A 14557-nucleotide genomic window follows, 5' to 3' on the forward strand; every position below is an offset into this window, starting at 1 on the left:
ACAGCACTGCGGAAGATGTCGGCGCTATATAAATAATAATAAAATGTTTTTGGGATGTGAGAGGAAACCGGAGTGTCCGGAGGAAGCCCACATAGACACAGGGAGAACATACAAACTCCGTACAGATAGTGACCCGGCTGAGGCACTGTATACCTTAAAGGAATACTATCGATGTATGCATTTATTTTTAAATGCTGTATGTTGTAGCACACATAGGACAAGTACTAGGAGCAATTTGATTCCTCACACAGCTGTTCCTCTGAGCTGTAAAATCCTCTGTCAGTTTTGGCGTCAGTGTTGGATACAAATGTATCTAATGCTGGATACACACGTTGAGATTTCCCGTTCGATTTCCGGGATCGAACGGATCGAATCGATTATTTCCAACATGCTCGATTCGGATTTCGATCGTTTCTGCCGTCGATTTGCATGTTAAGTATGCCAAATCGACGGCAGAAACGATCGAAATCCGAATCGAGCATGTTGGAAATCAGGGCTGTGGAGTCGGTCCAAAAATCCACCGACTCCGACTCCTCAGTTTAGGATTCCACCGACTCCGACTCCACGACTCCGACTCCTCTAATTTGCATATTACAACTTTGTTGATTAAAAGTATGTAACATGAAATTCGTCTCTTAACTGCCAACGCTTAGGAATTTTACAAGACAACTGAAGTGAGAAGGATATGTAGACTACTATATTTATTCCCTTTAGACTAAAACTAGTCCTTGGTAAGAGTACTTGTAAAAGGTACAAACCGGAACAAAGAACATCTATCAGGCCCTAGGCAGTGTAAGTGTGGGTGCATGTAAGAATGATGTGCAGGTACTCTGCAGGGGAATGAGGAGATTGTAAACAGACAACACCTCTGTGTTCAATGTGCACAGCATTCTCAGTGGATCCCCTGCAGCTCTGTGGAGAGTGCATATGTAGAGTATAGTACTACTGTATAACAAAGTAAACCTGAGACAGATGAAATTAAAGTTTTATACATACCTGGGGCTTCCTCCAAGGCTCCAGCCGCCTTCAGGATAATCAGTCCCTCGTTGTCCTCCTCCACCACCTGGATCTTCTGCTATGAGTCCAGGTACTTGAGCCAGTCAGGCGTAGTGCGCATGCACACACTCCGCCGCCAGGAGCATACTACACCTGTGCAGCACTATTGCGCAGGTGCAGAATGTTCCTGGCTGTGGGAGCGGCATGCGGCCGGACAGCGCTGACTGGCTGAATTACCAGGACTCATAGCAGAAGATCCGGGTGGTGGAGGACAGTGAGGGACTGATTAGCCTGAAGGGGGCTGGAGGAAGCCCCAGGTATGTATAAAACTTTACTATTTATCCGTCTCCGTTACCCTTTAATTTGTAGTCACCAAACCAAATTTTAATAACATATCAAATTATTTTATTTCATCAGCAAAGGGAGTGCATACATTTGCATAAACCAGCATCAATGCATAATTATTTCCATCTCGTTGACCATCTCTATTAGAGACACAGCTACACATCAGGCTTTATTCTTACAGCATAGATGTTATTTAGTATATATAAGAGATTCCGGTGTACACATCATATGTACAGTCACAATCAGATATGTATATCTGACCTTAAAAATACGGGGACTGCTTTATTAAAGCAGCACAAGTAACTAATTTTGATTGGTTTATTTCATTTTTGTGGACTAAGCACAGCTATTACTGTATATATACATTATTTTTAATGACTATTATCTGAGAAATAGAACATTTTATCATATTTTCTATTTTAATTACAGTTACAAATTCATTAGGAGTCGGAGTCGGAGTCGGTGCATTTTTTCCCGACTCCGACTCCAGGCATCCAAAATTGCCCGACTCCACGACTCCGACTCCACGACTCCGACTCCACAGCCCTGTTGGAAATAATCGATTCGATCCGTTCGATCCCGGAAATCGAACGGGAAATCTCAACGTGTGTATCCAGCATAATACTGAGCTCCCAGAGGGCTAGACCATGTCTTTGCACAGGGGAGTTGCTATCAACTCTTCAGTTTATAGTTTAATTATCACCTTGCTGAAAGAATCTTATTGATATGGTGGTAAGGGGTTAAAGATTCTAGCAATGTGTGTTTATTATCTTTGCTTCTCTTGACTGATAAAGATACTAATAATGCTAATTGTAAACAGTGGTCTGCCCCTCTCAGCAGCTTGTAAAGTGGATGCAGCCTGGAGTGAATCTCCTCAAGCAGGCAGCCAGTCTGAGTGTAAACACAGACTATTGTTATAGCTAGTTATATTCCAGCAATATTACAGGCCGGTTCACACGGGCAGCAAGCAGCGTTGGGGCGGCCAGGAAGTTGCGTCGTCCTGTGACGTCTCGTTCGGTGGCGGCAGTACGGAGATCGTCACGATCGGCGTTTCTCGTCCCCGCAGGGGGACATGAAGCCGCGCAATGCTAAACGCTCCTATTCACTTGAATGGGAGAGTTTAGCCGATGGGTCCCGAACGCTTGACGGTAGACGCCGCCAAGCGTCCGTGTGAACCGGCCCAGCTCATTTAGTTACCTGTTACCACCTCAGATCAGCCTATTTCTCCTCATGTCTGCTGCATGCTGTGAGTGACACAGTGACATATATTTGTGAGCTGTGTGACAGAGTAACCAGGGCTGTGGAGTCGGTCCAAAAATCCTCCGACTCCTCAGTTTAGGATTCCACCGACTCCGACTCCTCTAATTTGCATATTACAATTTTGTTGATTAAAAGTATGTAACATGAAATTCGTCTCTTAACTGCCAACGCTTAGGAATTTTACAAGACAACTGAAGTGAGAAGGATATGTAGACTACTATATTTATTCCCTTTAGACTAAAACTAGTCCTTGGTAAGGTACAAACCGGAACAAAGAACATCTATCAGGCCATAGGCAATGTAACTGTGGGTACATGTAAGAATGATGTGCAGGTACTCTGCAGGGGAATGAGGAGATTCTTCCTCTATTACACATTCTTCATGCACAATCTGAACAAGGTTTATGGGTGACAGACAACACCTCTGTGTTCAATGTGCACAACATTCTCAGTGGATCCCCTGCAGCTCTGTGGGGAGTGCATATGTAGAGTATAGTACTACTGTGTAACAAAGTAAACCTGAGACAGATGAAATTAAAGTTTTATACATACCTGGGGCTTCCTCCAGCCGCCTTCAGGATAATCAGTCCCTCGTTGTCCTCCTCCACCACCTGGATCTTCTGCTATGAGTCCAGGTACTTGAGCCAGTCAGGCGTAGTGCGCATGCACACACTCCGCCGCCAGGAGCATACTACACCTGTGCAGCACTATTGCGCAGGTGCAGAACGTTCCTGGCTGTGGGAGCGGCATGCGGCCGGACAGCGCTGACTGGCTGAATTACCAGGACTCATAGCAGAAGATCCGGGTGGTGGAGGACAGCGAGGGACTGATTAGCCTGAAGGGGGCTGGAGGAAGCCCCAGGTATGTATAAAACTTTACTTTTAATCCATCTCAGTTACCCTTTAATTTGTAGTCACCAAACCAAATTTTAACAACATATCAAATTATTTGATTTCATCAGCAAAGAGAGTGCATACATTTGCATAAATCAGCATCAATGCAGAATTATTTCCATCTCGTTGACCATCTCTATTAGTGACACAGCTACACATCAGGCTTTATTCTTACAGCATAGATGTTATTTAGTATATATAAGAGATTCCTGTGTACACATCATATATACAGTCACAATCAGATATGTATATCTGACCTTAAAAATACGGGGACTGCTTTATTGAAGCAGCACAAGTAACTAATTTTGATTGGTTTATTTCATTTTTGTGGACTAAGCACAGCTATTACTGTATATATACTGTATATATACATTATTTTTAATGACTTTTATCTGAGAAATAGAACATTTTATCGTATTTTCTATTTTAATTACAGCTACAAATTCATTAGGAGTCGGAGTCGGTGCATTTTTTCCCGACTCCAGGCACCCAAAATTGCCCGACTCCGACTCCACGACTCCGACTCCACAGCCCTGAGAGTAACCAAGCAGCTCAGGGTGACCCAGACTACTATGAGCTGTGTGAGAAATGAATTTTTAAGCAGGGATAGCAAGAGAGAGACCTGGGTGAGTAAATAAAGTGCCCCTAGCACTAGTGGTAATGTGTACACTAATATAGAGTATTAAAAAAAAAAGTCGTTTCAATCGATAGTATTCCTTTAACAAAGACTAAAATATGTTGAGCTATGTTTTGAGGGGCATGTTTCATACCTTGGGGCCTTATCTCTTAAAGGTACATTTTAATGTCTTAATGGTAATTAGCTTATTCAGCACACTGGAAAGAAGGCCTATGGTTCTCGTCCATAGAACTGAGACTTCTGGACAGTCCCACCATATATGAAGAAAAGATCCAACATCAGACAACCCCTGCAGCAGTTGGGGAAAGCCATAGGGCTTTCCCAAGACCTCACGAAGGCAAATTTTACAGATTCTGAGACACAGACAAGACGCAGAACATATTGCGCTTTTCTCCTGGCAGACTCAAAGCACCAGAGCTGCAGCCACTAGGACGCGCTCTATAGGCAGTAGCAGTGTAAGGGAGCCTTGCCCAAGGTCTCCTACTGGTGTTGGCTTACTGAACAGGAAGAGCCGAGATTTAAACCCAAGTCTCCTGTGTCAGAAGCAGAGCCCCTAACCATATTCAACCTTTCTACCCTGGAGGAACCCTGCAAATAACTTTGGGATATCAGGGAACCCTTGCAAACATTTTTTTTGATCTCGAGGAACCCCTGCATTTATTTTGGAGGAGGCATGGTCTTTAAAAGTATGTGTGGCTGTTTATTTCACTACCCCTATTACACTACCACTCATTATACTGTCTCCTGACCCCCCATTTTAGTGCTTTTTGTTGAAGTATCACCTATTATAATGTGCTCTATTATACTACCCCCACGATGGGGGAAAATGCCAAAGAACCCTTGCAGAGTACTCGAGGAACCCTGGGGTTCCAGGGAACCCTGGTTGATAAAGCCTGCATTAGGCCCCTTGCACACTGCATGCATTTCAGATTCCGATTCCGCTTTTTAATCTGTTTTTACATCCGATTCCGATTCAGATTTTTAATCTTAACTGCATGCTGCGTTTTTTGATCCGTTTTTCTGTTGAATGTATTCAAGGAAAATCGGAAACGGAATCGGAAACGGAATCGGAAAACGGATTTGCAGAGTGCAGGGAGCCTTACACTATCCAGCAAATGAAGATTGATTTTCACTGAATATAGGTAGGACACTACTCCCTTCATCAGCGGGTCATGAAGACACTATTCTCAAAATACGTATGAGTATTGGTATCTGGAGTAGGCTTGGATAGTGAATGTATAAAGTGATGTAAATGCTGACAACAAAATAACTCAGAAGGAGGGGCGTTAGTTCATTATAGGAGGGGAATTTACCATTAACAAGGAGTTTGTTAATGGTCCCCTGCAATTCAGCTCAAAAACCTGGCCGAGTCGCACTTCGTTGCACATGCGCGGCCCGGGCCAAGCACGCTCCCACGTAGCGCTCTGCGCAGATTGCTTCCAGGGACAGAAGCGCGATAGGGGAGCGCGCCTGGTTGAGCTATGCATGTGCAACGAAGCTCGACTCGGCCAGGCTTTCGGGCTGAGTTGCCAGGGCCCGGAGCCACCTGGGGAGACTGTGAGGGACGAGCAGCCTTAAGGGGACTTAAGGAAGCCCCAGGTAAGTATGAAACCTGAGACGAGAACACTTTAAACATTTTTCTTGTATTCTCAAGCACGCTCCAGTTGCTCTTTAAATGTACAGCCGCCAGAGCCCCGAATTACCGCTACGCGGGGCACGCATCATAGCATTGCTGCTATGACGGTGCCCTGAAATGAACTGATCTGCCGCAGAACGCTCCAGGCCGCGTGAGCGGCATGGCTGCAGTAGATGCCGACTTGGCGAGATCGGCATTTGCAATGCAGGGCACTCTGGGACACCACAGCTGCGGTGAGTGACATATTGGGTGCCAGGGGCTTGAGGAAGCCCTGGGTAAGTAGAACTTGTGTTTTTTCTTTCCTCGGACCTTCCCCTTAAAGTGAACCTGAGACAAGAAGCGTCTCAGATTCCATACTTACCTGAGGCTTCCTTAAAGAAAACCTGAACTGAAAATGAAAAGTCAAAATAAGCATACACAAGTCATACTTACCTTCCATGAAGTCTACTCCTCAGTGTCTTTCTCGTGTCCTGTGTCCTGTTTGTTCACTGTGATCAAGGGAATTTTCCGTCCTCCATTTTGAAAATGGCCATTACCCCATAACAGCTTTCTGGTCAGCACACAGTTAAACTGTAACATCGCCCACTTGAGCCATAGGGAAACATGGACATTACCTGGTACATCAGTTTTCCTCTCAGCTATAACTGACAGCAACTGATATTTTACTGACAGCAACTGATAAATTTCAGATCTGACAAAGTATTGTCAGAACTGGAAGGGATCACTGTAAGAAGAAAATGGTGAGCTTCTGAGAGGAACTGATGGCAAGGTAACTATGTAATGTTCATTTGAAGTTACCTCGTGTTTATTTTAAATATTTTTACTCAGTACAGGTTCTCTTTAAGCACCATTAGGGCTGCTTGTCCCTCTCAGTCTCCTTGGGTGACTCCTGTCACCCACAATTATCCCCGAAAGCCTGGCCTAGTCACGCTCCGTTGCACATGCCTGGCGCGCTCCAAACTACACCTCGGCACAACACCACCGCCTCCCGGACCTATCTGCGTCTGCACAGTATTTCTGCACAAGTACCAGAAACGCTTCTCGTCTCTGGTGCACTTTAAAGAGAATCTGTATTGTTAAAATTGTAAACATACCAGTGCGTTAGGGGACATCTCCTATTACCCTCTGTCACAATTTCGCCGCTCCTCGCCGCATTAAAAGTGGTTAAAAACAGTTTTAAAAAGTTTGTTTATAAACAAACAAAATGGCCACCAAAACAGGAAGTAGGTTGATGTACAGTATGTCCACACATAGAAAATACATCCATACACAAGCAGGCTGTATACAGCCTTCCTTTTGAATCTTAAGAGATCATTTGTGTGTTTCTTTCCCCCTGCAGCTATCTTCCACTGAAGTGTCAGGCTGTTTCTTCCTGCAGAGTGCAGACAGCTGTGCCTGTATGTAATTCCTCAGTATGTGACAGCCCAGCCAGCTCAGAGGATGATTTATCCAGCTTGTAAAAGATAAGAGAGAAGAGAGAAGCTGCTCTAATCTAAATAATACACAGGCAGTGTGCAGAGAGGGGCCTGGATGGGGGAGATGCATCACGGAACCACAACACTGAAGAACTTGGCAGCCTTCCAGACACAGGCTGACAAGTCTGACAAGAGAGAGATAAGTTGATTTATTACAGAGACGGTGATAGTATAAAGTGCTGCAGTAAGCCAGAACACATTCGAATAGCTTTTGGAACTTGTAGGATGATAAAAAACAGGATGCAATTTTTGTTACGGAGTCTCTTTAAGCTCCAAACGCTGCACCTGCTGCTTCTAACGTCTGCATCACCAGCCCTTAGCCTACATTTCAGCCCCCTAGCAGTGTCAGTCTATGGAGGGAAGTGTGGCCCTGATACAGAGCTGGTATCCAGAGAGCCAGAATATTATTGGATGATTCAGGGATGGGCAGAACAGGGTACTCTGCAGGCTGACATCACCCTGAGAGAATGATGGGCAGAACAGGGTACTCTGCAGGCTGACATCACCCTGAGAGAATGATGGGCAGAACAGGGTACTCTGCAGGCTGACATCACCCTGAGAGAATGATGGGCAGAACAGGGTACTCTGCAGGCTGACATCACCCTGAGAGAATGATGGGCAGAACAGGGTACTCTGCAGACTGACATCACCCTGAGAGAGACACAGGTGGGGCATGAGGTAGACTCAAGTAGTGGAAGTTTATCTTTCTTCTTCCTTCCTACACCTTCTCTTCTGTTGTTGTGGTACAGAAAACACCACTCACTCACCCGTAAATTCATTTATAGGCAGATACGTCTATGGAAACAGACGACACAAGATTTACCACACACACGACAAACAGCCTCAGCTCTCCTCATCTAGTGATTAGTGAACTGAATTGCGCGCCACTTACCACAGGCACACAAGCTCTGCTGCCCTCGTCATCACGCAGGATAATGCTGCCACCTACTGTTTGAAAATAGCTTGTGCAAATGAGAGAAGTGAAACCTGCCTATTGGGAAAAGTATATTAGACAGTTAATTTATGATAGGCCTCTGGTTTCTAAAACAGAAATTTGCCTTAAAGAGTAACTCCAGTGAACATTTTAGTGTTGGCAGGTGATGTAGCTGATGCATGGTTTTTGGCAGTTGGAAACAGCTTTCACACAGCTGTAACAGCTATTTTCCACAATGCAACAAGGTTTGCAGACAGGGAACTGCCCCAAAAAAGTATGTACTTTTCTAGTGGAAGGGGTTTCTTATGGGAGGGGTTTCGGAGCTAGTCTACTTTAGGGGACCCACCGTAAATCCCCATAGAGAATTGGAGCTGTGCTGAAAACGGAACAAATTTTCCGCTTTCAGCTCTTTTAAACCCCCACAAGCTATAGATCTTTGGAAAGGTTAGAATCTGCTCTAACGGATGATGCTACTTTCGGTGAGCAAAAGGTGCAACTCACCATGTAGGAAGCGCCGGAACGGCCGCGATCGCGGCTCTGTCGGCCATCTTACTTCTGTGCTGCTCATTTTTCGGAGCTAGTCTACTTTAGGGGACCCACCGTAAATCCCCATAGAGAATTGGAGCTGTGCTGAAAACGGAACAAATTTTCCGCTTTCAGCTCTTTTACCGTTTTCAGCACAGCACCAATTCTCTATGGGGATTTACGGTGGGTCCCCTAAAGTAGACTAGCTCCGGGGTTTCACCACAATATCAGTCATGCAGCGCCCCCTGATGGTCTGTTTGTGAAAAGGAATAGATTTCTCATGTAAAAGGGCGTATCAGCTACTGATTGGGATAAAGTTCAATTTTTGGTTGGAGTTTCTCTTTAATACCGAGGTGAAAAAACAGTAGTGAAGTGAAAGTATTAGCTAATATGAAATTAAGCATCTGTACTCGATGTTAAGCAGCAGCTAAAACCCATAAAGTTTTTGGATGCATGTAAAGGGAAATAAAAAACATGAAAGTAGTTAACTACTGCCCCTTTATACACTCACCTAAGGCCCCGTTCACACTTGCGTTCTGGGATGCAAACAGACCGGATCGGATCGGGACCGGATCCGGATCAGAACCGTACGGTTTCAATCCAGATCCGATCCAGATCCGGTCCGTTTGCATCAGGCATGAATACGGCTGCCATCCGGATCCATGTCGTAAAAATAGAGATATAAACATTACAATTGTTGGGGGGTGGGAGGTCAGCAGAAGGTGTACCTGTACAATCAGGTCCTCCGCTGTTTAGGCCTCACCTCCACCTCCGACATACAGCCAAACAGCTCCAGCACGTGTGTCACTGCTGCTCCACTCCAGAAATGCTTGGCCCATGTGTCCCCATCCAAAATGGCCGCTAGAATACGCATAGGAAGTGGGGTAGAACGTCCGGTGTAGTCTCCAGTTTGTTCTGTGCTTTCCTTTCCCCATTGGTTTCTATATCCTGATGGTGCAGTCAGGCTCCGGTCCAGGGGCGTGGGCCGGATGATCCGGACCCGAAAAATAGCGCATGTTGGAAAAGTGTCCAGAGTCCGGATCTGATCCGGCTCCTTTCTGTACGGAACGTACGCATGTGAACGTCCGCATAGACTTTGCATTGCTATGCGGAACGCACGTTCCGTTTGTACAGTATACGGTCCGGATCCGATCAGGCGAATCCGGACAGCGAACGCTAATGTGAACCAGGCCTAAAGGATTATTAGGAACACCTGTTCAATTTCTCATTAGTGCAATTATCTAATCAACCAATCAGATGGAAGTTGCTTCAATGCATTTAGGGGTGTGGTCCTGGTCAACAGGGCCAGCACTACAGTACAAGTAAGGCAAAGGGGGCAATTGCCCCAGGGCCCCAGAGTCCCTGGGGGCCCCCTTCTCCAGCCTAAAATGTCTGTCTGCAACGGCCGCCGGGTGTTCTCTCCGGCTACTGCCGTTTGTCTGTGTGTGGTCTGGTGGCGGCGCAGGCTTTCAGAGCAGGGGAGAGAGGCTGGGACGCAATACATGACCTAATTCTGGCGTCCTCGTCTCCATAGCTCCCCGTGTGTGATGCTGTTACTGCATCACACGCTTCCGGCTGGCGCTCCCTCGACGTCATGTGAAACAGGCATCGTCCATGCCTGCGAGGATGGAAGAGGCTCTCTGTTGCTGCTCAGGGTGGTCTGAAACGTCTGCGGCTGGCTGGCCAGGATGTGCCTGACTCAGCTGACATCCGTGGCGGTAAGTCAGACAGTCTGCAGGGGGTGTGGTGTTGCATCTATCCCTATACCTAAGTTCTACATATGTGGTTTTTTAACGTATTTTTGTATGTACACTAATGTTTTATATATATGGGTCTTTTATCTTCCTTTCTTATGTAAAGTGGAACCCCAGGAATGGCATGCGTATGCATGGGCACATGTATATGTGCATGTGTGTATGTATATGCATATATGTTCGATGCACTTTATATTTATGTATGCGTTTACACTGTTTATATATACTCTCTTACTGTGGGGCATGGGGTGCAGTGGCCGGTGCTCCGCAATTGTCATCCTTGGTATGCATAGAACACAGCGCATAATGTCAGCGCTATTATGCCGGTTATCATGGAGCCAGAATGAACACACGCTTCGGCGTGATGCTGGTCCCGCCCCGTTCCCGCCTCTTCCCTACCTCTCTCTTTCTTCCCCGATGTCCTACGATAGGATCACTATGACAACCCAGAGGACGAGGCGTCGGCACCAGCACACGAGTGCGGTTGGCCACGCCCCTCTGCCGTCACGGCAGGTCACTCCCCCCTTCTCCACTATTGGAGGCTGGTTCTAAACTACAAATGGGAAAAAGAGGCTACAATTTGCACAAGCTCACCAAAATTGGACAGTTGAAGACTGGAAAAATGTTGCCTGGTCTGATAAGTCTCGATAGAGTCAGAATTTGGCGTAAACAGAATGAGAACATGGATCCATCATGCCTTGTTACCACTGTGCAAGCTGCTGGTGGTGGTGTAATGGTGTGGGGGATGTTTTCTTGGCACACTTTAGGCCCCTTAGTGCCAATTGGGCATCGTTTAAATGCCACGGGCTACCTGAGCATTGTTTCTGACCATGTCCATCCCTTCATGACCATCATGTACCCATCCTCTGATGGCTACTTCCAGCAGGATAATGCACCATGTCACAAAGCTCGAATCACTGTACTAGAATGGCCCCCGCAGTCACCAGATCTCAACCCAATAGAGCATCTTTGGGATGTGATGGAACGTGAGCTTCGTGCCCTGGATGTGCATCCCACAAATCTCCATCCACTGCAAGATGCTATCCTATCAATATGGGCCAACATTTCTAAAGAATGCTTTCAGCACCTTGTTGAATCAATGCCACGTAGAATTAAGGGAGTTCTGAAGGCCAAAGGGGGTCAAAAACCATATTGGTATGGTGTTCCTAATAATCCTTTAGGTGAGTGTACATCAATTGTAAGATTGTTTAAAGAAAACCAGAGATGTTTTTTTAGCCCTGGTGTGCTGGTGTCTGAATAGGCACCGTTTCCCAGTCCGGCTCACATGTAGGGAAACACTGCATATTTGTACATAGTGGAAACGGGCCGTAAGAATGGGTAAAAAAACAAGAACATTTAGCAAAATCAAAAGCATAAAGAGGTTTAAGGGGTTAAACCTGATGGACACATGATTTTTTTATAGCCTATACAACAAACTGTGACTATGTGAGAACACACATTCAAGGGAACCAGAGGTGAGAGAGATATGGAGGCTGACATGTTTGTTTTTGGAAAAAAATGCACATTGCCTGGCTGTCTTGCTGATCCTATGCACCTAATACAGTAAGCCATAGACCCTGAACAAGCAGGCAGACATCAGATGTCTGTGACAAATCTGACAAGATTAGCTGCATGCTTGTTTTAGGTGTGTGATTTAGACCCTAATGACTAGAAAGATCAGTAAGCCTGCCAGGCAACATGCATTGTTTAAAAGGAAATAAATATGGCAGCTTTCAAAGGTCTCATACCTCAGGTTCCTTTTAAAGGGAGCTTTAAGCCTGGAATAAAAAATCAGTTTTACTCACCTGGGGCTTCTACCAGCCCCCTGCAGCCGTCCCATGTCCTCGCAGTCACTCGCGGATCCTCCTGTCCCCTGCCGCCACTGTCAGACAGTTTAGTTTTCGGCCACATGTCTCCTTCTTCGCGTTTCCGTCCGCAATACTGTCCTGCTGCCGCGCAGTATGCTATTGCGGACGAACGCGAAGAAGGCTATGTGTGGCCAGGCCTGTCGGTAAAATGAAACTAGCTGGCGGCGGGGGACAGGAAGATCTACGAGTGACTGCGAGGGCATGGGACGGCTTCAGGGGGCTGGTAGATGCCCTAGGTGAGTAAGGGCTCTTTTCCATTATGAAATGCGATCGCGTTTCAATTTCCACTATGCGATTGCGATTGAGCTACTATACTCATTATAGTAAAGCTCAATCGCATACAAAACGCGGCAGGACTGTGATTGTGCCTTGACCAAAATCGCATCGCAATCGGATCGCACTAATGGAAATTGCTGCTGCAGTTTCCATTAGTTTAATGTACTTTGCGATTTGCGATCAGAATCAAATCGCAGGCTAGTGGAAAAAGGCCCTTAAACTGATTTTTTTTTTATCCGTGGCTTAAAGGGATACTGTAGGGGGTCGGGGGAAAATGAGTTGAACTTACCCGGGGCTTCTAATGGTCCCCCGCAGACATCCTGTGTTGGCGCAGCCACTCACCAATGCTCCGGCCCCACCTCCAGTTCACTTCTGGAATTTCTGACTTTAAAGTCTGAAAACCACTGCGCCTGCGTTGCCGTGTCCTCGCTCCCGCTGATGTCACCAGGAGTGTACTGCGCAGACACAGACCATACTGGGCCTGCGCTGTGCGCTCTTGGTGACATCAGCGGGATCGAGGACACGGCAACGCAGGCGCTGTGGTTTTCAGACTTTAAAGTCTGAAATTCCAGAAGTGAACCGGAGGCGGGGCCGGAGCATCGGTGAGCGGCTGCGCCAACACAGGATGTCTGCGGGGGACCGTTAGAAGCCCCAGGTAAGTTCAACTCATTTTCCCCTGACCCCCCTACAGTATCCCTTTAAGTTCCCCTTTAAACCATGGGTGCCCACATTTTGTAGGCCAAAGGGCATATTGCCATTCTTGAGAGTGCTAAGGGGCCGAACTAGAAAAATGTAACACAATTTTTGCTGATTGCCGTTCGGTACACTATGCCTGTGACATTTTGTTAAATAAAACATTTCCACAGGAAATAACCCATATACTGTGTGCAGATAGCATGTCCTTTTCAGTATATAGGCATAGTGCTGCTGGCGTAGTGGCGGCTGCTAATCAGTGGCTGTTCCTGCTGCTGGCATAGTGGCAGCTGCTTATCAGTGGCTGTTCCTGCTGCTGGCGTAGTGGCAGCTGCTTATCAGTGGCTGTTCCTGCTGCTGGCGTAGTGGCGGCTGCTAATCAGTGGCTGTTCCTGCTGCTGGCATAGTGGCGGCTGCTAATCAGTGGCTGTTCCTGCTGCTGGCGTAGTGGCGGCTGCTAATCAGTGGCTGTTCCTGCTGCTGGCACAGTGGTGGCTGCTAATCAGTGGCTGTTCCTGCTGCTGGCATAGTGGCAGCTGCTTATCAGTGGCTGTTCCTGCTGCTGGCGTAGTGGCAGCTGCTTATCAGTGGCTGTTCCTGCTGCTGGCGTAGTGGCGGCTGCTAATCAGTGGCTGTTCCTGCTGCTGGCATAGTGGCAGCTGCTTATCAGTGGCTGCGATTGCTACAGTAGTGGCCGATAACATACAGGTGAACAAACAGGGAAGCAAAGTAGCAATAGGAAGTGGCCCCTGCATGAGCTTCGGTGGCCACCAGAAACGGCTTGGGAGGACACCTTTGGCCCCTGGGCCGGACTATGGACATGCCTGTTTTAAAGGAAACCCAAAGCGGCAAATTTACCTAAAAAAGAACACACTACCTGATCCAGGGGGCTAGCCGGATCAGGTAGCCGCAATCCTCGCCGTTGTGACCAGCAATCTTTAAGTTTCATTTTGGAAGCTCACACAGAGCAGCGTGCAGAGAGGTGGGGGAGCAGCGGGGAGAGACTGAGCTGCCCAATGGCAGCTGGAGAAGGGCGTTAGGAACATCCCCGGTGGGTGTTTTGCAGTTTTTTCTCCTGCTACGGACTACACTACCCCTAGCGGTTGGCGACAAGCTGAATGTCCGCAATCTTGTAGTGGTCACAGCGCAGTGCAGGAGGGCAGAGAGTGGTGCGTAAGGGACAGAGGCATGTCATGAACCAAGGAGCATGCCTCTGTGTCCCATATTACCCCCCCCTCCCCCCCACGCCGCCTCGAGTACACTTTA

At 47.0% G+C, this 14557-nt stretch overlaps 1 protein-coding gene across 4 annotated transcripts in view; it reads right to left on the bottom strand.

The window, feature by feature from the left end:
* Positions 1–8358, bottom strand: part of ADPRM (ADP-ribose/CDP-alcohol diphosphatase, manganese dependent) — a 43296-nt gene extending 34938 nt beyond the window's left edge. For 2 of the 4 annotated variants that reach the window (XM_068262237.1, XM_068262233.1), the window contains exon 1: positions 8134–8358. The gene's annotated coding sequence lies outside the window, so the exon portion shown is untranslated. Of the gene's footprint in view, positions 1–8008; positions 8100–8133 lie in introns of those variants that run through there. The other 2 variants (XM_068262236.1, XM_068262234.1) reach the window with 1 other exon arrangement.
* Positions 8359–14557: the final 6199 nt, after the last annotated feature.

Source organism: Hyperolius riggenbachi, chromosome 12 (genome assembly GCF_040937935.1).
Source record: "Hyperolius riggenbachi isolate aHypRig1 chromosome 12, aHypRig1.pri, whole genome shotgun sequence".
Lineage (NCBI taxonomy): Eukaryota > Metazoa > Chordata > Amphibia > Anura > Hyperoliidae > Hyperolius > Hyperolius riggenbachi.